The 23,501-nt window shown below is 39.8% G+C and overlaps 1 long non-coding RNA gene across 3 annotated transcripts in view; it reads right to left on the bottom strand.

The window, feature by feature from the left end:
- Nucleotides 1-23,501, bottom strand: part of LOC140608688 (uncharacterized) — a 56,366-nt gene that overhangs the window by 19,388 nt on the left and 13,477 nt on the right. For 2 of the 3 annotated variants that reach the window (XR_012010660.1, XR_012010659.1), the window contains exon 4: nt 22,390-22,535. This is a non-coding gene — a long non-coding RNA (uncharacterized lncRNA). Of the gene's footprint in view, nt 1-19,817; nt 19,887-22,389; nt 22,536-23,501 lie in introns of all 3 variants that reach the window. The other variant, XR_012010661.1, reaches the window with a different exon arrangement.

The raw sequence follows: 23,501 nt of genomic DNA, 5'->3' as shown, positions 1-23,501 counted from the left end.
CCTCCTACTTCCACATAAGATTATGACTTTTGCCAAAGACCCCAAAACCCAGCAGCTCCTGGAGTGAAAACCCCGTGAAATTATAATGATTTGCCAAAGACCAAATACCTCAGTGCTCATGCCTGGAGTTTGATTCAGTCTTTTCTGCACTTGCTCCATAGAGTTACAGAAAGATTTCCTCATGACAACATGTGAGGCCAACAACATAATATACAGTCATGCCTGTAGGCACACCAGCCATGTCAGGACTGCCCATCAGCAGCTAGCCACCAGCTAAAAGTCCTGGAAAGGACTAGCACTATGCAATATGATTCAGCCTAAGACTATGTATGTATGTATATACGTATGTATGTATGTATGTATTTGAGTGCAAGCAAGGGGAGGGGCACAGGGAGAGAGAAGCAGAGATTCTCAGCACAGAGCCCAACTCGGGGCTCAATCTCACAACCCTGAGATCATGACCTGAGCCAAAATCAAGAGTTGGACACAACCAATCGAGCCATCCAGGCGCCCCTAGCCTAAAGATATTTTAGAAAACAGCCAGGCTGATAGATGAGCAAATCCCTGCCAGGGGACTAGCTATTCTAGGGCCTAAAACCATTACAGACTCACTCAACAAAGAATGACATTTCTCAATCCCAGAGAATACACCCAAAAGTATACGTCTGGTAATATTAACATCAACAAAAATGAGAACAACAAAAATGATATTTATTGAGCCCTTCCTCTGTGGCAAGCATTGGATTCAGTGCTTAACTTGCTCCAAATTGTAAAGCTTAGTGCACATCAAAGTCGTGCCGACTCAAGCAGCATTTTGAAGAACAGGTTTCTATGGACATGGAAGTTTCTTTCATGTTGATGTAAATGTAGGCAGTTGTCATTTCTGAAAATCTCACCTCAGAGACGTGTGTCCTGGCAGTAGATGATCACTGAGAACTCAGCAATGATTGTATTACATTATATCTGTTCATGGAAAACTATTTCTGAAGCTCCCAGGGTGAGAAAGGGAGCGGGCTGGGTGCCAAGCACACACATTGGGTAGAACAAGGTCTCTGCCTGCAGGAATTACAGCTGACAGAGGACAGGAGTCATGAACTGCAGTAACTGAAAAGGAAGTGATATGACTGTAAGAAGTGACCTCTGGACGTGTTGCTAGAGAGGTCCAGAGGATGGAGTAATTTCTGCTATGTAGGAGACACTGGGATGGCTCTTGGCAGAGGGGGGTGTTTACACTGTAAGTGAAGAGAGAGCAGTGAAGATGGGGTGGGAGACAGGGGGTGGGGCTCAGAGGCAGGTAAAAGCTAGAGAGAGCGCCACAAGGCAAAGGTAAAGAAGAGTGTCCAGCATTCACCATGTCCCAGGCCCCGTGAAAGAACTCTGACCCAAAGATGGTTAGGATAAGGCTCCAATCCTTGAGGGGCTCCTGCGCTACAGCAGTGCTTCTCAAAGTGCAGCCTTTGGTGAGATAAGGAGCGCTCACCGGAATGAAAAGCAATCCGCTGATTCTTTTATTAAGTCTGGTTGGAAACCAGTGAGCTGATATAGGGACAGACTTGATTTACATGTTGGTCCAAAGTGACTCTATCTCGGGCCAGGAGCTGGTGTGCCATCCTCTGAGTCTTATTTCTTCTCATATAGGGCCATGATCTCTTAGTCAAAATCTTTGGGACCAGATGTGTTTTGCATTTTCTTTTGGGTACCACAGAGGCAAATGTGCACACACTGGGTATTACATCACACACCCTCACTGGAGCTAGGGCGACACCAATCAGACACATGAGCATTTCTACAGCAACATTTGTGACTGATTCTCAAACAGCATAAATACTGATTCCAAATAATCTTTTATCAGCGCAGGTCAGGTTTTGCTGATGTTTGGAACAATTTTCCCCCCATTTCCTGTCATTTCTACACAGTCTGGTTTCTCTGAGCAAAGGCATTGATGAGCTCTGCTCAGAAATTATTGAACAGCAAACACTCCTTGGAAGCTGGAAAGAGTGAGCATATATGATAAAGATAGAGGATATCTCCCTCCTCAAAGACATTCCAGGATTATAAAGCTTCGAGATGCCTCCTTACTCAGAGAGGTCCCAGGGGAATAAAGATAATGTCTTGTCTTCCTCAGAGGCATCCAAAAATAACAGGCACCATCATTACTTCACCCCAGTGCTCCTTCCCCAGAGCTTGGGCTCAGCGACGTTAATCCAGCAAGGTCACACAACCAACAAGAGTGGGACTGGGGTGGAACGTGGTTCTAAAGGGTTCGGTCAGACTTCCAGCTCTGCTTTTACCCACTGAACTCAGATGAGGATGTGCCAAGAGCACTGGGGAAATCACCAGCTATTAAACCTTATTTAAGGCATATCTTTTAACTTCTGTTTCCTTACTTGTAAAATGGGGTGAATACTTTCTGATTTTTGAAAATTGTGAGGATGTAGTAAGATGATGATGATGTGAGATGGTGCAGGCTGAGATATTCTGGAAATTGGGAAGCAGCATAAAATGTAAGGGATTATAATTCACATTACCGCCATCATTACGGTCCTAAAATACACAAAATACAAATGAGTAAATGACCTAATAGTCTTACCACTGTCCCCCATCGCAGCCTGGAGAGGCCCAGCAAGACACCCAAGGGCCCAGCCGTGGTGAGTGGACAGGCCTTGGCTGACAAGACTTCCAGAGCATGACCACACAATGAGGGGAAGGGAGATTTGGCCCTGCAGAAGCAGAATTGTTCCTGCGTTCCATTTCTTTCATTCCAGAAATAGCAAGGCCTTCTTAGTGGGGAACCGCTATGTTTTGATTTTACCCAGAAGTTATCCACAGAAAAGAGCAGTTCCAGAGCCCCTCAGAACAGGAATGAGGATTGCGCACTTAATTCCCACTTAGCTAAACACTCTCCCTTGGTCAGTCTGACGGAGTTTAGAAAGAGTAAATATTTCTTGGAGGATCAAGAAAGTGATTTTGTTTTCTAAATACATGCTGATATACAGTCTGGATAGAAGAAATATAGATTCAGATTAGGTCTAGGGAACAGGAACTCACATTTGGGTTCCAACTATATATCAGACACAGCGCTGGGCATGTACACAGTCCTCTCCTTACTCTTCATAGCAGCCCAGGAAAGAAGGAGTGTCACCCTTATTTTATCACAGATGAAGGAGGACAGGCTAAGTGCTCTACCACGGACACAGGTGGCAAGTAATCAAACTGGGGTCTCAACCCACCTTGCCGGCTACAACACCCATGCTGTTTCCAGCACACTCTGCTTGGCTGCCTTATTTCTGATCCCCTTTCACTGCCCAATGACCGAAGAACAGATGCACCAGCACCTCTTCATCTGTTCAAAACCATAACTCTTTTTCCCTTGGCAGATTAGAAAAGTTGCTCTTTAAGACAAATAAACTGGTGCTGTTGACTTTTTTTTATCTTACCCTAGAATAATACTGGGCAATACCTTTAGAGGTTGACAGACATGGCCTGCTTGCTGTGATTTCATTTAGCACTCTGTTGCTAGATTTGATCTGCACATGTACTGCTGCCAAAAGGTGGAGGGTGGAGATATCAGAGCAAGTCAGCCAGGTAACAGAGGTGGTGCACCTGAGACAGGGTCCAGCCCCAGTGAAGGCCACAGCTCCTGGGAGGAAGCCAGGCTCCTCCACCAACAAGCCCTGTTCCTGTAACCCCAGAAGCAACAGAGTTCCCTCCTGCTCATGGTCACACCACTCCTGTTTACTGACACCCCCTCCCAATCTTCCTTGCTGTGACTTGTATTGTAACCCAGCTCTAAAAGTTCTGGGTACAGTTTAGACTTGAAATGGAATGGGAGATCTGAAAATGTTCTGGAAGAAAGCATTAAGCATTGTTAAAGAGTTCAAAAGTCAAAGAGAGAAAGAAAGAGATGGGGAAAGGGAGAGAGAAAGAGAGAGAGAAAGAAAAGAGGAGGGAGGATGGGAAGAGGGAGGGAAGGAGAATGGTCACTTTGCTTAGAGAGGGGGGCTACTGTGGAAACACGGTCAACTCTTTGTGCTGAGGTGCATTGTTTTTGTTGCAGAAAATTCAAGGAGAGATCATCTTTGTTTTACCATTGGACATCAACTATACAGTAGGCACTGGTCTGGCACTCTATCCACATTATCCAGAATGGGGTGCTCCTTCCAGCACACCCATATACTACATATCCACTGATGCATTTAGGGAGAAAACAGGAATGGAAACAAGGAGGAAGAGGAGGGAAAGGAGGAGGAATAGGGCAGGGGAAGGAGGGGAAGAAAAAGAAACTATTATGGGCATGCATGTTCTAGCACTATGCCTGGCATGTTACAGGCATCCCAGCATCTTTCCTCACACCCACTCTGTCAACAGCGAAGTAGGTATGAATAGTGCCATCTAACAGATGAGGAAACTACAGCTCACATATATGGTCACACGGTGACCATTGCACTAATTTGAGTCAGAGCTGATGAGTGCACCAATAATTCTTCCAGGATAAAGAGAGGAATAAAATTCCTTTGCTTCTAAAATAATCATGTCATGGGGCACTTGAGTGGCTCAGTGATTGAGCATCTATCTGCCTTTGGCTCAGGTCGTGATCCCCGGGGTCATAGGATCAAGTCCCGCCTCAGGCTCCCTGCAGGGAGCCTGCTTCTCCTTCTGCCTATGTCTCTGCCTCTCTCTGTGTGTCTCTCATGAATAAATAAATAAAATAAAATCTTTTAAAAAATAGAATATTTATGTCACTATGGCAAAAAAAATAAATGAGTTTTATTAGATTATTGAGATATGTGCCTTCATCCTAAACTTATTTTCCTATTCTATAGACAGTCCTGTTCTGATTCCAGTCCCATGCCACATGGGATAGTTATATCTAAAGCTGTACTGCCAAGTCTAGTTCCTTATACTTTTTAATGTTTTTTGCAGTTTTTATTGAAGCATAACAACCTTGAATCATATATTGTCAATAGAAGCTGCAACCAACCCTCAAGGCCAAGTAGACCTTGCCCAGGGTTGCATGCTTTGGAGGATGAACACCAAAATGCTTCCTGGGGAAGGGTCTAAGGTCAAAACCAAGTCCATGCTTGGGGTCAAAAAGCCCCAGAACCCCAGTCTAGAGTCAAAAGAAGGAAAAGAAGCAAAGAAATAGGAAAATGAAGAGCTGGCTGGAGTTAATCTCAGATTAACAAGCTGAAAATAAGTCTGCTCCTTCTGACATATATTTTACCTATTCCAAGTGCACAGTGGATGAATAAACCAGAATTATATAAAGGAGCCCATCCCTGACACACTCTAGCCTATTGAAGATCATATTTTCCATCATGTTTCACTAATTAGCCATTCTGGTTTCTATCCAGCTTTCAGTGCTATGCCTGCCATAAGCTCTCAATAAATATTTGTTGAAGTATATGAATCAATAATAAATTTTTTAATGTACCCAGAGAGTGAAGTTTCCAGATTTACAAACTCTGACCCCATCTGAGAAGAGACCCACCTGACTGGCCAGTTGGCAACTCACAATGATACCTCTACCTCCTTGTTAACCATCAAGAACCCCAGGCTATGAACAACATAGCCTTCCCCTCCTTAGGAAGAAGTTTCTCTGCATCAGCACAAGAAATTTGGGATCACCTCTCAGAGAGGAAGCTTGAAACCCTGTGACCTCCCCTTGTCCCCCAGAAACACAGTCATCATGTCCCCCAGAAACACAGTCATCATGTAGTGGCTCCTTATTTTCATAGTAATGAGTTATCAGCCTTCCCCAAATGCTTGATTACCCACTCTGAACTCTCACAGTGCAAGGACTCTGTATATGTGGAAAATAACTCTCAAATCTAATGCCCAGGTCTGACTTCTTTCCACTTCAGATAATAAGAAAAACTAGTAGAAAGAGAAGGAGACTTCATACAATGAAAGAAGAGCACATATGTCACTGAAAATGCCTCCCTTTCAAGATGCTTAGGGGTTGCTTGCATGGGTCAGCACCTGGAAATAATTCACAGGCTAGTAGAGTGCAAAATTATGTAATAGTATCAAATGCATTCAACTAATGGTGGGTTTTACTATTAAGTCACTTCAAAATAGCATTATGAAATATTTGTTATCTCCACTGTATAGGAGAAGAAACCAAAGCTGGGAGAATAAAGCTGCTAAAAAGTTCTATTTGTTGGGATCCCTGGGTGGCGCAGCGGTTTGGCGCCTGCCTTTGGCCCAGGGTGCGATCCTGGAGAGACCCGGGATCGAATCCCACGTCAGGCTACCGGTGCATGGAGCCTGCTTCTCCCTCTGCCTGTGTCTCTGCCTCTCTCTCTCTGTGTGACTATCATAAATAAATAAATAATAATAAAAAAGTTTTATTTGTTGCTGCATAATATAAATTACCCCAGAACTTAGCTTAAAACAATAAAACATCTACTATCTCACACAGCCTCTGTGGGTCAGGAGCTGGAGATAGTTGGGATGAGTGCTTCTGCCTTCGGATTTCGGTCACACTGTCACGGGGACCACAGTCTGAAATGCTTGACTGGGACATGGCTGGGGGGCTGGTGCTGATTGTGGTTGGGAGTCCTCAGTTCTTCCCCAGGCTGACCCCTCAACAGGCTGCTCGAGTGACTTTATGACATGGTGGACAGTTTTCATCAGAGTGAGTGATCCAAGATACAGACAGCCAAGTGGAAGTTACCCATTTGGCTCTCCATAGCATCACTTCGACCACATTCTATTCATTAGGAGCAAATCACTCAGACCAGCCCACATTGAGTGGAGGGGGAAATAGATTCTACTTTTTTAGGACAAGCATGTCAAACAATTTGCAACGTATTTTAAAATAACCCCAGAGGCAGAACTGGAATTCTCATTTAACTCTTTCTAACTTTACATCTCCGGCTCTGTCTCTGATACTCAAGGTAGGAAAAACGTGGCATAAATATTTCCACAGTTCACCTCCACACCTGTAGTGGACATCATAAGCAACCTAGTACTCATTCTACTGAAGCTAGACTTGGCCCCATGATCTCTCTCACTCTGCTTGAGGAGATCACCACAAGTCATCTGGAATTGGGACACAAGTAGAAATGTATTCCATCACTGCCTATGCCAGCCCCGTGTAGAAAAGCCTCACAGGTATGGTAGGTTTGGGCTATCTTAATTCCCTAATCTATGGATCACCTCTTAAACTCTCTGTAACAAACCCCTCTCACAAAGCCTTTTCCTTTCTTCTCTAGGAAGGAAAAGGGTTTAGAAAGCCTCATTTGTCCTATCTTTTAGAAGACCCTCCAATTTTAGAACTCCACTATAACTGTGCACTCCACACTCCAGGGATGTCATTTATCCTCTAATAACAGAACGGTGGGGCTGTAACACCCACGATTTTCTTTACTTGGTACAGGGGCCCTCACTCTTGGGTGTACACTGGAGTCACCAGTACTAGGGATAGACTCACACCCCAGGGATTCTGATATCTTTGATCTGGGATGCAGCCTAAAGCCTGGGGCCTTTTCAGAGCTCCTCACATGATTCTAACGTTCAGCTACATCAGAACAATTGACATAGCACTCCGTTTTCATGGTCAAATAAGTAATCCAGCTATGCATGCATTAAAGCATGCCACCTTGTCACTGGTTAAATGATCATAGTAATAGAATTTAGAGAGTGATTAATCCCCAAGCAATATTCAAAATTTGCTACTTTTTTTCAAAATGTCAGCCTCATTTTGACTTTAGATTGCCTTCCTCTTGGGCAGCCCGGGTGGCCCAGCGGTTTAGCGCCGCCTTCAGTCTAAGACCTGATCCTGGAGACCCGGGATTGAGTCCCACATTGGGCTCCCTGCATGGAGCCTGCTTCTCCCTCTGCCTGTGTCTCAGCCTCTCTCTGTGTCTCTTACTCTCCTAAATTAATAATGAGGGATTATTTACATAATCTAAAAAACAAAGAGGGAGATTAGATAATCTAAAGAATCTGAAACATTTATTTCAATTATCACATCTATCCTAAGAGGGACATATTGTTAACTGAGACATTTTTGCCTTTACACCTTAATCAAAGCAAGGATAGACCATCACCACAAGATACTGAAGGTTTCTCACGACAGAGGGAAGGCTACAGTTCCCTTATCACAGTTCCTAGGCTTTATTTCTCATTAAAATGATTTTTTAAAAGTCCTCATGACCAGTTGCACCCCAGATATTTAAATCAGAATCACTGGGAGTGGAAATCAGGCATTTGTAAAATTTGTAAAATTCATAAAAATTTTCTGGGTGGCTCCTATATGCAACAAAATTTGAAAACTATTGCCTTAAAATTTTAGTGCTAAATATGTATGGAACATAATAAATTTTCCACATTGTCAAACTATTTCAAGGGAAAAACACCTACTCGGATGGAAAATATTTGCATATACCAGTTCATAACTGAACTAGACTGTCACACAGTCTTGAACTTGAGAAATACATGTTTTTTCACTTACCAAGATTCAAAATTAAAGCAAAACATATTATTTCAATAGAGTATTACCCTTTGTATTTGGAAGCTAAGCAAAAATGTAGTTTATCAGTGCTTTCTTTTTTCTCCCTTTGCTATAGCTTACTGACTTGTCTAGTTGTGTAATAAATGTCTCACAACCAAAGACCAAATTAAAATTGACATCAAGAATCAGGTTTTTAATCATAAAAATAAATTCCTTATATTTCTCTTATAAGAAATAACCGTGTATTAGTTGAACTCACAAAACTTATCATCCATACAACTCTTTTATTTCTTAATCATATACTAGTACCTTGCAACTACATTTATTTAACCGATTTATAACACTAATTCTTGTTCAGGATTTTTATTTTCAATGTGTGCCTTACATGGATTGAAAGAGAAGAGATCATATATTATCAACTAATACTTATTAATCATGTGCTATGTGTCTAGAGATATATTAGTCCATCAACGTTTTGTGTTCCCTATAGCTGTTATTCAATTTGCAGTTTACAATCAGTAATAAAATCAGCTTAGTGGTCTGACCACCTTTTTGTTAATGACACAGTATAAAACAGAAGAGACTAGAAAAGAATAGCAGAAAGCAACATGCTTCCCACATTTTAAGGGTAAGTTCAATTAAGTGAAACTTATTTCAATACGTGTGTGTGTGTAGAGTGGTAGAGCCTTGAAAAATCAAACAGAAAAATATATGACAATGATTAATATCCTAAATTAATTTAAGATGCATATTAGTTATTTGCAGGACTAAAACTCACATCTCTGTCATATTCAGGCATTTTATAACTCACTATTAGCCTATAATTGTCCACAACACCTGCATCCCTATGATGCTGATTGTGATGAATGAGGTCATTCATTCTTGCTGTCACCCATATAGTATACACAATCCATTTATGCTTCGAACTAACTGAAATCAGGGGAATATGGCTACACTCAATAACTGGGAAATTCTATATAGTGGTTCAGTAAAATGAAGCATCATATTTCACTACAATGCACACACAATTTGAATGCTGAAAAGACACATGTAAAATGATTCAACTAATCAGTATTTGTGTGCCTAACATATGCTAAGCACAAGAAATTAAATATGATTGTTTATACTATGGAATTATAATAAAGTCCTACCTGAATTAGTGGTAAGTCCAAGGAGGCCACTAATTGTTATGTGGGTACAAAATGGTGAGATTCAGAGCAAACATTAAGGTAATTTGAACAAATTTTAAAATACTGAAAACGTTTGCAACAATTCCAAGATTTTCTAGATCAAAATAATTCTTAATTGATTTTGAAATTGGATTTTATTTAGGATCAAAATTAGGACAAGAATAGGTATGCTACTTCAGATACACTTGTGTCACTTAAGAGAATGTCATCAAGCTTTTGGGCTCTCTGCAGCACGTGATTTATCCATAAAGGAGATGTAGTATTGTTACTTAAACTAATAAATGGAAAATCTTTTTTAAGTGTGTAAATAGTGTAGAAGTGTTGGTCTTATGTATTTCAAGTAAAAGTAGACAGCTGTACTTTTTTTTGCACATTGGATTAAAATAACTTCCATTAGCAGCAAACATCAGTCTGTTTTTTTAACCAATATTAAAGATTGTAAGACCAAATGTTTATTTCTTTGAAGTATATTCCATCATTGGTGGTTTAAGTAGAATTTGATTATCATTTCATAGCCATAAACAGAATTATAAACACTTCCAATTTTGGTGTATGAAAACATTTTTAACCATTTCTTTAGGGATATATTGAAATACCAAAATAGTTTGAATTACTTTCTGTAACAAAGTATTAGTCAATTATTTCAGAATATACAATTTTAGAAAAATGTCATTTTTTTAAAACTTATGTTTGATTCCTAGGAATTTTTTTCAAGTTAAAATAATTTCATTTCATAAATAAAATAAAATAAAATAAAACAAAACAAAATACTGAAAACACAGAATGTCACAAAATGTGAGAAACCATTAAAGGGAGATCCCTGGGTGGCTCAGTGGTTTAGTGCCTCTCTGTGTCTTTCATGAATAAATAAATAAAATCTTTAAAAAAAGAAAGAGAAACCATTAAAGACAAAATTGCATAAGCCACCAACATACCTGACGCACATCTAAACAACAGACTTCAGATGAGGTTTTCTGGGTGACCACTTGCATGAATATGTATTGAGGGATAGAATTTATAGACATGTATAATGTGTGTATGTGTCAATTATGTTTCATTCTCAAAATATTTAGAAGTGGAAGGTAATATTTGGCATACTTGCTTCCTTATCAAGTCATGACAACATTTTCATACACTTTTCTTTTCTTTATTTTTTTTTTTAAGATTTTATTTATTTATTCATGAGAGAGAGACAGAGACACAGGCAGAGGGAGAAGCAGGCTCCAAACAGGGAGCCCGATGTGGGACTCGATCCTGGGAGTCCAGGATCACGCCCTGGGCCAAAGGCAAGTGCTCAACCGCTGAGCCACCCGGGCATCCCTTTTCCTTCCCAAATCAACATTCACATGACTTACAAGAAAATAACCTGTGTCCTCCATGGTTTAAATTGCAGTGTTGATGCTCAGTGGCCTTCCTTTAGGTAAGAGGCAATAATTGGACAACACTGTCTTTGCAGAATGTGTTTCCCCTCCATTATTCTCCTCTCTGAAAACTAACATTTGCCAAATCCTTAGACATAGTGTGATAAGCAGGAGTGGTGTAATCAGAAATGGGCTCTGCAACCCCGAAAAATAGCTTATGGAGGAATATCATCACAGTGTGTTGAGAGATCTGATGAAGGGTTGGAGGAACATTCGATCATCACTATCTAAGCTAGCTGAGTTCTGCCTGGAAGAGTCAACTTTGCTTTAGAACTCCGTTCTCAAAAAGATGGGAGGTTTTATTCTTGCCCAGTATAATCATGGTCTTCCAGCCTTTATCTCCCTTCCAGAGAAAGGTAAGATACTAAGATACTAAGTACTCATTGGGCTGTTTTATCAATATTTGCCCGTGTATCCTAAGCTTTCAGTTTCTTCTAGACTTTTTCTTGCTTGTAGCTGTTGTTTCTCTGTCCTGATTATAATAATTATATAAATTTGCGATATTTTGTAATTACAGTTTGATTCGACATCAGTGTAAACTATACTCCACATTCAGCACGTCGGTTCAGTTGTCCATGAGAAAAGGCTGGAAACCAAGGGATCTGAGTTCCAGTTTAGCTCTGTCATGCTACTTTGTGATTGAGAGCAAGTCCTTGGCCTCTCTGGACCTGAGTTGTCTCATCTACAAAATAAAGAGCTTAGAAGAGATGTTTTCTCCTCCTTTAGATGTTTAAACCTCCTTTAGTGCTAAAACTATGCAATTTGGGCTTAGAATCATCTGCAAGCCCTTTATGCTAAACTTTGTGCATTGGCTATTCACATGCTATCTAATCACACCCCCTTTTCTCTTGCCTTCCTCAATCATAGGCTGGAAGCTAACATTCTTGATTCCCAAACTCCCTTGCACTTAGATGGGAAGGCCATGTAAGCATGTTCTGGCCAGTGATGTCAACTGAAGTCTCTAAGAGGAAATTCCAGAATAGCTTTTTAAAAAGAACAGTCTCACCTATAATATCCCTTCATCCTTTTGTCCATAAGGCCACAAGCTAATGCTACATAATATGAAAAGAACTCAATTTGCAAATGCATCCCCAGACTATCATCCCAGACTTAACTTGTCTACATCACACTCTTGTTGCTTGAAACAAATAAACGCTTGACCAATTAAAGCACTACTAAGTGGGCTTTCTATGCACTGCAAATGAATGCAGCCATAATAAACCTTAAAAATTCTCTCTCCCAAATAGAAATGATTTTAGAACATGCTTCAGTACATGTTAGAATTAATCCTCCTCCTTGGAATCAATTTCCACTTTGAGATGTCTTCCTTCACCTTGTTTAGAGCTTCTATGACTCCTCCTCAGCATTCAAGACCCTGTTCATCCCCCTTCACCTGTAGAAGTGCTCTCAGACTCTCCCAAGTAGAGCTGATCACAGCCTCCTCCATGCCATCGCCTGGCACTCTTCTCTGTCTTTGCCCCATCTTATTGTATTAGGATTTACTTGGTCCAGCTTTTCTCCTTACCAAACCACAAGTCTCCAGAGAACAGCCAGCATATCTTACACAGCTTTGTTTACTTGACATATAGCTTTGAATCCAATATACATAGATGCCAATAAATTAATAATAGCATCAATAAATGGCAGTTTATGGGGCAGCCCGGGTGGCTCAGCAGTTTAGCGCTGCCTTTGGCCCAGGGCATGATCCTGGAGACCTGGGATCCAGTCCCACGTCGGGCTCTCTGCATGGAGCCTGCTTCTCCCTCTGCCTGTGTCTCTTCCTCTCTCTGTGTGTCTCTCATGAATAAATAAATAAAATCTTTTAAAAATAAATAAATAAACAAACAAATAGCAGTTTAGTTATTTAATTTTGAATGAGTGTATTAATTTATTAATATCATTCTCATTTGGCAAACTCATTCTTTATGGACTGGAAGTGATTGGAGACCAATGGACTTCCTGTGGATTGTTTCATGTAGAGACTGGGTAGTCTATCTAGATTGTATAATTGCACTGTCATTCACTTCTGCATGCATTGCAAGCTTACTTTCAAAGAGGAGTTTCTTTCCAGCATCAAATCTATGTCTAACCCATCCAGTCTCCTACCTCTTCTGATGCAGCAATAAGATTGATCCTAAATTTGTTTGTTTAAGGAAAATAAAAGATGTTATTAAGGTCCTGACGCTTATGGGAATGAAAAATGAGGAGCTTTTAACAAACAATAAGTAAATATTTATAATGTTACATTTCTAATGCCTGGGAGGCATGCGTTATGGCTTTCCTGGGACAGCATTAGAAGAAATGGCAAGATATTCACTCTTTCTGATCTATTGATTTGCTTGGCATAGCATAGGGGGAGATATTCAAAACTACAGATTGTGTGTGTTTTTAAGGCAAGGACTACCCTAAAAAGGTCAAAAAAGTAATTGGGATGTAATAGGATTGTGTGAGATTACATTAAAGCCTACAGTTATTCAGTTTATTACATTTTGCTGTGAACCACTAAAATGTCTATCTATCTAAGCAAATTGAAGCTGATTCAGTTATGCTTAAGAATGCTCAGATAATTACTATTTTAGTGAACCTCATTCACTGAAGCTATGGATAAAACATGTTTTCTTAAGGGGAGTGATTTGTCTAGTGAAAAGCACCATGGCTGAGAAAAGCATTCTGAAACTTTAGTAAATCACATACTAAATTCACAATTAGGGCTAAAATCTTTGCCTGTATGACCATACAACTAGCGTACTGGTTGTTTTACTTCGGGAAAATTATTCTTTCCCTTTTCTACTTAAGTAAATTTGTTTTAAAAGGAACTGCACACATTTATTTTTTTTAAGGAACTTCGCACATTTAAATAAAATACATGTTTGTGCACACACACACACATATATATACATACACAAACACACACACACACACATACATACATCCTTCAAAGCTCCCCAGCCTTGGGTAATACAGATGTATATACTGGAGATACTGTTATCTGAAGGCTCTGAGCCTGAGGCCTGATCTTTCTTTCTTAAGAAGTGAAATAAGAACATCATAGAGACTATATGTTAAGTAACTAGAATTTAAATAAAAACTTAAAACATAAAATAATTAATTAATTAAAATTAAAAAGTGCATGGTAAAAAAAAAAGGTGAATGGTGTTAAATATGGAACTAACCTGAGACCTCTTCAGTGATATATTAATAAAAATCATTGAAAAGGGAATAGCCTTCTGTGAAAATGAAATTTAGTATTGTATCCACATGACACATCAAGTCCACTTAAATACCATCAGACATACACATTCTACAGTTTGGCAAGTATGAGTAGAGTAGAAAGAGCATAGATTTTTGAGCCAGAGAGATCTAATACAAACTCCAGACCCACCACTTCCCATGCAACTTGGACAACATCCCTTCTCTCTCTGTGCTTCTGCAAAATGGGCATAACAAGGCACCACAGTGGCATACAGTTAGAGAAGAGAATGTCATAATTTGCAAAAGCATGCCGATGTGTGAAGAGACGTAAAGTTTAGGTCAAGAAAGAGTTCACATAAAAAAAAAAAAAAAAGAGTTCACATGCAATGTTTGTTAGAAAAAATTTCAAATATCACCAAAGCAAAAGAATACAGTGAACACCCATGTACCTATTTCTTATATTCAATAACGTGACCGTTTTGCCATTTTGCCATTCTCTTCTCTCTCGCTCTCTCAATCTATGTGAGTGTGTGCATGTGTGTATTGCGGAAACAATAAATTTTGCAAAACTCTGTCCTTAATCTTTCCAGTTTTGTAAATCTAACTACTGACTCAGTTCTCCACTGGCCATTTCATAAGCACCTTAAATGTAACAGAAATCTTGATTCATCATCTCCTACTGCAGACCTGCTCCACCCTTGTCTTCTTCACCCTAGGAAAAGACACCACCATCCCCTCAGTTGTTGAGCATGAAAACCTTGGAATCATCCTTGATTCTCCTCTAAGAGGGGACCCTTTGCAAAAAAAAAGAAAAAAAAAGATTTAGGGGAAAGACCCAGAATGGGAGGGAATAGCATGGGGGTTATGAGTATGGTGACCTGGGTTCACTGCCGGGTAGCTAACTCATGAAGTTTGTGAATGTGGGCAAGATAGTAACTTCAGGTTTCTCCTATGAAATATCAAGATCACAACAGTATCTAGGACTTCACAGTTGTGAGAATTAATGACCTCAGTGTAGCAACTGTCCAAGGTCAGCTCACCCAGGGCACTAGAGAGTAAGCCTGTTTCTGATTCACGGTCTCCTCCTTGCAGTGATGCCAGAAAGACAGAATGAGAGCTACATGACTTCCCACCTACAATGAGGTGAGTAGCATCAGCAGGAGACAGGACTCATTGGCCCAGAAGCTCCCTCTGTAATTACACTTGGATTTACATACTTTTACCAAACCAAACCGTTTCCTTTGTTTATTCCCTCTTCTGTTTACATTTCCAACCAGAGCCCCTCTAAGGGTGGGATGCATGGTGCTGCCCCCTTCCATGCTCACGTTAAGCTTCATCACCTCTCTATGTCATGCCACTACTTCCTGGACCCTAATTTAGGATCCTTTCCTGCCTTACTTGGAGCCTGTGATGCCTCCTCAGTGGATATGATTTAATAGTCTGCTTATTAAAACGAGTGTATTCAAGTGATAAATCCAAAATTATAATGACTTCTGGCTTACTCTCAACCATGCAAGAAATAAGTTTTCTAATTTGATTAAGTGTCAGAAGCAGATGTATTATCATTTAAGGACCAAGTTTCATGCTATTTCATTCACTGATGAAATAATCGTTTAAATACATATGTATGATAGGAAAAGTGTTTAAGATAAACCCAATATAATATATACATTGTTTGAAAATACACAATAGGTTAATTATATTTTAAAGTTATAGTTAAATATTTATATTTATCACTGATTTTTATATTTATGTATCTCTATATATCTAAATACAGTCACAAAAGGTTATTAATAAATCCTTCACTGCAAATTATTACATGAATAACTTACAAAATGGGTAAAACTAGAAGTAGGGTTTTGTTATTCAATAAAGTCTGTGCCCCTTACAATATTACTTTTATGTACACATTATCTCTACTCTGAAACCCCAAGAAAACTAGTTAAGTTTACTAGCTAAGGGGGAATTTATGCTAAGGTAAATACCTCTTACCTTGCCAGCATCAATACAGTTAAAGAAATGGAACAGTCTATGATTAGACTTTTAAAAAAAGCAAGACCTGGATCTCTGGAGCCGACCCACCTGGACTTTAGGGCATGTTTTCTTGGTCTGGGATTAGTCATCTGGCCCTGACTTTACAGCTTATTACAAAAACTAATGTCGTCTTTCATAATTGCCTGTATCCCACTTGACTGGTGCATTCTGTACGGTCAAAAATGCACAAACACTGTCAGATCAGATCATTCAACAATGCATCCTGCAATAAAAGGAGCAAGAAGCACTACTTTACCCAAGTACAAATACTGTTTTTCTGGACGACCTCCTGATACACAGAACCTCAGTAATGGTGAAAATCTCAGTATTGTGAATTAATGTCCCGTGGCCTAATTTTATCTGCCCTTAACCAGAATGTGAATGAGAAAAAAATGATCTCTGGAAGCCAACAGCCGGCACTAACAAGTGAGACCATGAGGTTCTCCTGAAGAGAAAGAACTTCACTGAACGGCAACATCAGATGCGATCACTATGGGATCATGTCAGTGAGATAAAAGTGAGGTTCCTTTGCAATGATTTCAGACAGCAGACAAGAACAAGGATACTGGGGAAAACCATGAAAATAATCAAGGGACGCCCGGGTGGCTCGGTGGCTAAGCGTCTGCCTTTGGTTCAGGGCATGATCCTGGAGTCCCCGGATTGAGTCCCGCATCAGACTCCCTGCACGGGGCCTGCTTCTCTCTCTGTGTGTCTCTCATGAATAAATAAATAAAATCTTAAAAAAAATAAGAAAATAATCAAATGTCTCCCCTTTCAGCTAACAGGAATGGCCACTGCCTCTTGGTCAATTTCATCTTTCACTCCACTCCATTTCTCCCACCTCCTAGATAAAAAGTATTAAGTTATCCAGGCATAGATTTAATTTCCCTTCCTTACAGTATCCAATCCCGAAGAGTGCTCTGTTTCTTTGAACACTCCACAAAATCACCTAACACGGGCTCCAATCCTGACTTGCTTCCTGGTGTGGTCTGCTTTGTTGTAGCAAGTAACACAGACAAAACTGTCCCACTACAGGTATGTTCTGAGGGAACTCTGGCTCCGGACAGTGTTAACACCAAGAGCTATTCTCAGTCATTTGACCCAAAAAATAACCCAATGACAGGGAAAACAGAAGAAATTGGAAATAGAAATTGGCATTTTTACATGGTTGCCTTTATCTCACACACCAACCCCGTGATTTTTTTTTCCTTCCCTCACAGCCTCAGAGCAATCTATCAGGAGGCCTCCTTAGCTCCACCTCACAGCAGGTCCCAAACCTGCCCACTCCTCATCACCTCCACTGCACTCACCCAGCCCAGTCATACTCAGCCCCCATCAGCTCCACTGCCACAGTCTCTGGACCTCGGTTGTGGCCCCCAGCTCCCATCCATGGCCCATTTGTCTCACCATAGCCAGAGGGCACTTAACAAATAGGAAATATATATGTATGTGTAACATTGAGTTTACAAAAAAGTGCTCAATGTCAACAAGCAACTCAATGTTTTTGAATTAAAGGAACATGTTGCTAAGCGTAGTGCTTGGCACAAAGTGACTACTCAGTGAGTATTTATTGTATACACAAAGAATAATTTTTCATCTAACAATTGGCAAAGATTTAAAAATAGAAATTCATAGTATTGGCAAGGACTCAAAGAAACAGCACTCCATGCACTTCTGGAGAGATTGTGCATATTATGAGAACATTTGTCTCAAAAGCCTGAAATGTCCATACACTTTGAGAAAGCATTTTCATATTTAAACTTTTGCTCTAAGGATATAATTAGAATGTGCACAAAGCCTGTATGTATATTCAATAATCCAGGAACTTTCTCTTTTTTTTTTAAGATATATTTGTTTATTTGAGAGAAAGGGAGAGAGAGAGAGCATGCAAGAAGAGGGAGGGGCAGAGGAAAAGAATCTTAAGCAGATTCCACACTGAGCGTGGACCCCTATGCAGGGCTCTATCTCATAGCCCATGAGATCATGACCAAATCCAGAGTCGGTCGCTTAACCAACTGCACCACCCAGGCACCCCGATAATAGTCCACAGGCATTTTAACTGGCTGTTTAATCTTATATGTTCAAGAATGGATTTTTTTTTAGGTTATAAAAATTCATCATGAAATAAAAAGACACATTTCTGTTGTTGAGCAGTGTATTCAGTCTCTGTTGCTGCCATAACTGTTTACCACAAACTTGGTTTAAAACAGTAAAATTTATTACTTTAAATAAATGGAGGATGGAAGTCAGAATTGGATCTCACTGAACTAAAGTCAAGATATCAGCAGGACTGTGTTCTGCCTGGAGACCCTAAGAGGAAATCCATTTCCTTGCCTTTTCTAGCTTTTATAGGCCTCCTACATGTAGGATGCCTACATTTCTACGTTTCTTGACTCGTGGCCTCTTCTCCCATCTTCAAAGCCTGTACATCATCATTTTCAAATCTCCTGTGATTTTGACCTCCTCTTCTGCCTCCCTCTTCCAATTTAAAGGACTCTTATAATTGCATCAAGCTCACTTCCATAACCCAGAATAATGTCCCAATTTTGAGGTCAGCTGATTGGCAACTTAATTCTTCCTGTAACCTTAATTCTCCCTTGCTATGTAACATAATGTGCACAAAGCCAGAGGTTCTGGAAATTCAGCTGTGGACATTTTTGGAGAGCCACTATTCTGCCTACCACAGAGGGTAAGAAAATTTTTCTAAGAAAATTATGACCCTTCCAACCTATAGGTAGGTTTTGAAACTTCAAAAGAAGGCTGGAGTCTGTGGCCTCAGACTGCAGATAATGAACAAGACTTCTCAGCACACTCCGAATACCTTCATGACGACCATAGTCATGGTGGTTGGGAATCAGTGTTGCTCTTTATTGCTTGGAAATCCAAATATTAAGGCAAATAAGGTGGTCTGACCCACTGACTAGCCCTAGTGGGTATTTGATCCTCAGGCCCTAGGTTCAGTCTACTTAAAGCAATCAGGAGGGGAAGAAGGCCAGAACTTGAGTTCTTAGGCCATCTAAGAGTCAAAATTGAGGAAACAAAGTTCAAAAACAAAAATCCATGCAGCAAAAGTAGGGTTGACACTGTGAGACAAAGCCAGTAGCAGAAGCCAAGTATAACCAGGATGAACCTGGAATTAAGCATCCAAAAAGTGAGCCCATTCAGCTAACACATCCACCATGCAGCTATTTGCCAGCTGCTCTCATGGTGTTTGGACCTGTTAGCCTGGTTTAAAGGCATAAGTTTGACTGACATAATTTTTCTCAGAAGAGAAACTAAAACCATACCATTGTTTTGATTTATTTTCCCTTTTCTTCCACAGATTGAAGAATCTCAATAGTTAGAAGATGAAACCTTGGCCCTATGCCTAATAGTAATCTGAATGTGGAAGTAGCATTTGGAGCCACTGGCTCGGGTCTCCCCCCACAGCATCTCTGCAGGTGACTCACTTGTAGTGCATACAAGCAGAAGGGAGAAGGGACATGAGATGGAAACTAGCATCTAATGCACACCACTCACACTTTTCCAAAGAATCCATATTGTACCAATCCCCCGTCCATCCAGGTTTATCATCATACGTTTTCTTTCCTGCAATAATGGAATACCATTGGTAAAGGAAACGATGCACAAAACCTCTAGTTCATTCTGCTGTGGTTCAGAGAAAAGAGCTTTAGTGTTCAGGCTTCTGACTAAAATGCTTCCTTGATTTGAATGAGTTAAAGGAGGAAAAAAAAGACTACAGCTAACTTCACTCTAAAACATGGAAGGTGGGAAGGATTGTATGGGATAGAGATAAAGAAAGAAAGGCAGCTCAACTAATTCTATTTTTCCCAAGAAATCATCAAGAAAACAAAAGGTCAAATCTTTACCATAAACTACTGGGTGCCAGAATCCTAAAATTCTTAGGACTTCTGAGCCATTACTAATAAGTTGAAGGAAACCAGGTCAGTGTAGAACAGTCTTGAGACCCCATCACAAACACTAGTCTCCTTTCTCATACCCTCTGATGTGACTGGTTGGTAGGAAAACAAATTCTCCCCATTTGGCTACAAACTAAGCTCACAGAAGAAACATTTCCTTCGACCTCAGCCCCTGCTTTGTCCAGTACTTATGATTCACTCAGGGCCAGAGCCCTGGGATCAACCTCAGGGGTGAGACTTCTCTTTACCCTGCATGAAGGAAGCAGTGTTGAAAGCAAAGTATTTGATTTCAAGAGAGGAAGGCCTGTTCTCAAGGCCTAAACATTTAACTGCAAAATGTGTAAACCGTGCCATGGAATTCTGGCTGTGGTATGTGTCAAGCTAAGAAGGCAACATGCCATCTTGCCACTCTGTGTTACACAGAGGTACAGAGAGCCTGAGATAGATAAACACATACATAACATTGTTCATTGTGATATTAAAATAAGGGAGCCACTCGGACAACTTTTCTGCTGCTGAAAAATTAGAGCTACCATTATATAAAAGCCATAGACATTCTGGCTTAATGTCATCATCAGTTAAGCAGGAGTTATTAATTTGTTGCCAGAAATGTATAAAGATAACGGAATACCTTGTTTTTCCATTTGACGGGTTTCTGAAAATGTGGAAAGTAGATTTTTGTAAGTGAGGTCATCTAGGCATACCACTGTTCAAAATTTTTTTCTGTAGCACTTACTACCTTCTAATATATAATTCGCTTATTTGTTGCACTTACTGTTTATTCATTCTTTCCCTCTATTGTAACACACAGATCTTTGCCTATGGTGGCTGCTGCCACTGCTGTGGTTTTTGGTCAGGACCCAGCTAAAACCTCAAGCCCGGGGCTTCCTACACCACACCTGAATGTCTTTCTTTTTACCACTCCACCCTGCAAGCCTAGGGTGCTAACCCTAACACTTCATTATCCTAAAGGCATTACAGGGCTACTTAGTCCCCAGACACAGAGAAGGCTATCCCTTTTATCAACCCTTCAGTGCAACCAAGATCCCAGGTTGGCATGATGTTCCTCACACAGACATGCCCTGATTTACTACTTCAACTTCAAAATTTTTCAACAACTAATTATGAGCACTTACTATGTGCAAGTTACTGTCCTGGGTGCTTGGGATACAAACAGATAAAATAGGCAAAAACTCTTGAATTAATTCAACTAATATTTCTTAAATACCCATTGATGTTGATCCCGTATGCAATGCCTCTCTATAAATTTACCCTGTATGTCTAAATCTGTGCTTATGATCAATCCCACATTAAAATCTCAACTGGACACTAATTTCTGACATTTGCCTTTAAGATAAGCAGACAAGAAGGCCGTTATATTCCAGATCTCTAGGGTTTTTGTTAAAGTATCTTACTTCACACTTACTGTAAATGAACAGGTACTCACCTCCCATAGGGCCTTAGGGAAAGAATCATTGAGTGTAAATATCACAGATTGTACAAATCTCACTGTCACTTCAAGGAGACTCCTCACACTCCCAAAGTAACCAGAAAGCCAAATGGTATTAATATGGACTTCTGGAATAAATCTTCTAATCCTTTCAGAGATCTCTGCCAGTCTGCTTCCATCTCATCATACTGGTCCACGATCCACTCATGTGGAGACTCTTGCCCAGGCAAACCATCGGACATTTCTAGTTGGAGTGTAATTTATGTGCCAAGTCATAATAACTACCTTGAAAATATTATGAAAAGTCAATATAATGAAAAGCTTTCCCTTGTCTCGTTCTTGAAATTCTTCTCCAGCTTAACCCAATTGCATAAGTCACTTAGAGGCCTTTAAACAAAATGAAATCCTAATGACGTCTCTGCCATGAATAATTAATTATTCGTGTACAACCTTCTCAACAAAATCCATTCTCATTAGATTAGAGGTTTCCTCAAGATGCGTGAGTTCATTATGGACATTTTTACTTCCTTCTTGTATCTTTCTTTCTTTGTCCATCTTATCTGTGTCTGTGATCTGAGAATTCACCACTCTGACAGCCTTCCAAAGAGGAAGAGTGGGAAGGCATTTACAGACCTTTAAGAAGTGGTCAAATGTCTTACTGTTTTAAACATAGTGGCTTAAATGAGAGAGTAAACAACAGATAGTGAAGGACTGAACTTACCGTGGTAAGGAAGGGTAGTTTGCTCTTTCAGTGGGAAAAAAGGGGGGGGGAGAGTAAGGTAGGTATGTTTAGCCATATTCTTAGAAACTGACTTTTTCATCAATGAGTCTTCTGCCTTCATGAGAAAATCCTGATGACCAAAAAACCTTGGGAAAAAAGAAACATAATAAAATCTTGTAATTTCTTTTCAGATGATGGAATGCAAGGTCATAGACACAATAGGAGAAACTTCAGAGGTCATCTTCTACTCATTTGACAAAGAGCTGAAATGCTGCCATCTGTTACAGTTCTAGCCACTGGACTATAATGAACCCTGTCCCATTCCATTCACAGTCCTGCCTTTCCGCTCTTCCCTTCTCAAGCCTCACACACAACTGTGTTCAATTATTCCAGCCCTGTTGCTGAATTGAATCAGATTTATTAAATCTGCATTTGAATTTCTCTAACTACTCTAGAAGAAGAAAAGGATCTCATCTCCAACTTCAAACACATCTAAAAGACAGAAACACATTTCTATCTTCCTCCCAATCATAAGTTATACATACTGGATGATGCCTAAATTATCATTGTTGTTCACAGTAATGGTCTAAACGCTTAGGCATAAAACGGACTTGGTAGATATTAGGCACTAGAGCTTTTGTTTCATAGTTTTTTAATATAACTATATTCATCCAACAGACAAGATTTTGTATCCCGTCCTTTTTCATCTAGCATAACATAAGCATTTTTGAGGTTACACAAAGGCTTACAACCACCTTTAGAAAAGCTGATTAACATTCCATTGGGTGGACGCACTCTACTTTAACAAACCATGCTCTTTTCTTCCCATTTTTCATTATCCTTAATAATACTGGAATGAGCAACATCTTTCTTCATAAAACTTTTCCAACATTTAGTATTATTTCTATAGGTTCGATTCTTAGAAGTGTAACTACTGAATTAAAGGATAATATTCAGGTTGTTGAGATATATCGTGAAAAACTTTCCCAAAACACTACTCCAACTTATACTGCTACATATACTATTCAAATTAACAGGATCAATTAATTTTCAATTCAAGGGTGGTCAACAATATACAGAAGAGGGTGACTTTAAATGTTTATTGTGAAAGG

The sequence above is a fragment of the Canis lupus genome, chromosome 18 (assembly GCF_048164855.1).
Source record: "Canis lupus baileyi chromosome 18, mCanLup2.hap1, whole genome shotgun sequence".
In the NCBI taxonomy this organism is placed as follows: domain Eukaryota; kingdom Metazoa; phylum Chordata; class Mammalia; order Carnivora; family Canidae; genus Canis; species Canis lupus.
This window is presented reverse-complemented; position numbering and strand designations above follow the sequence as displayed.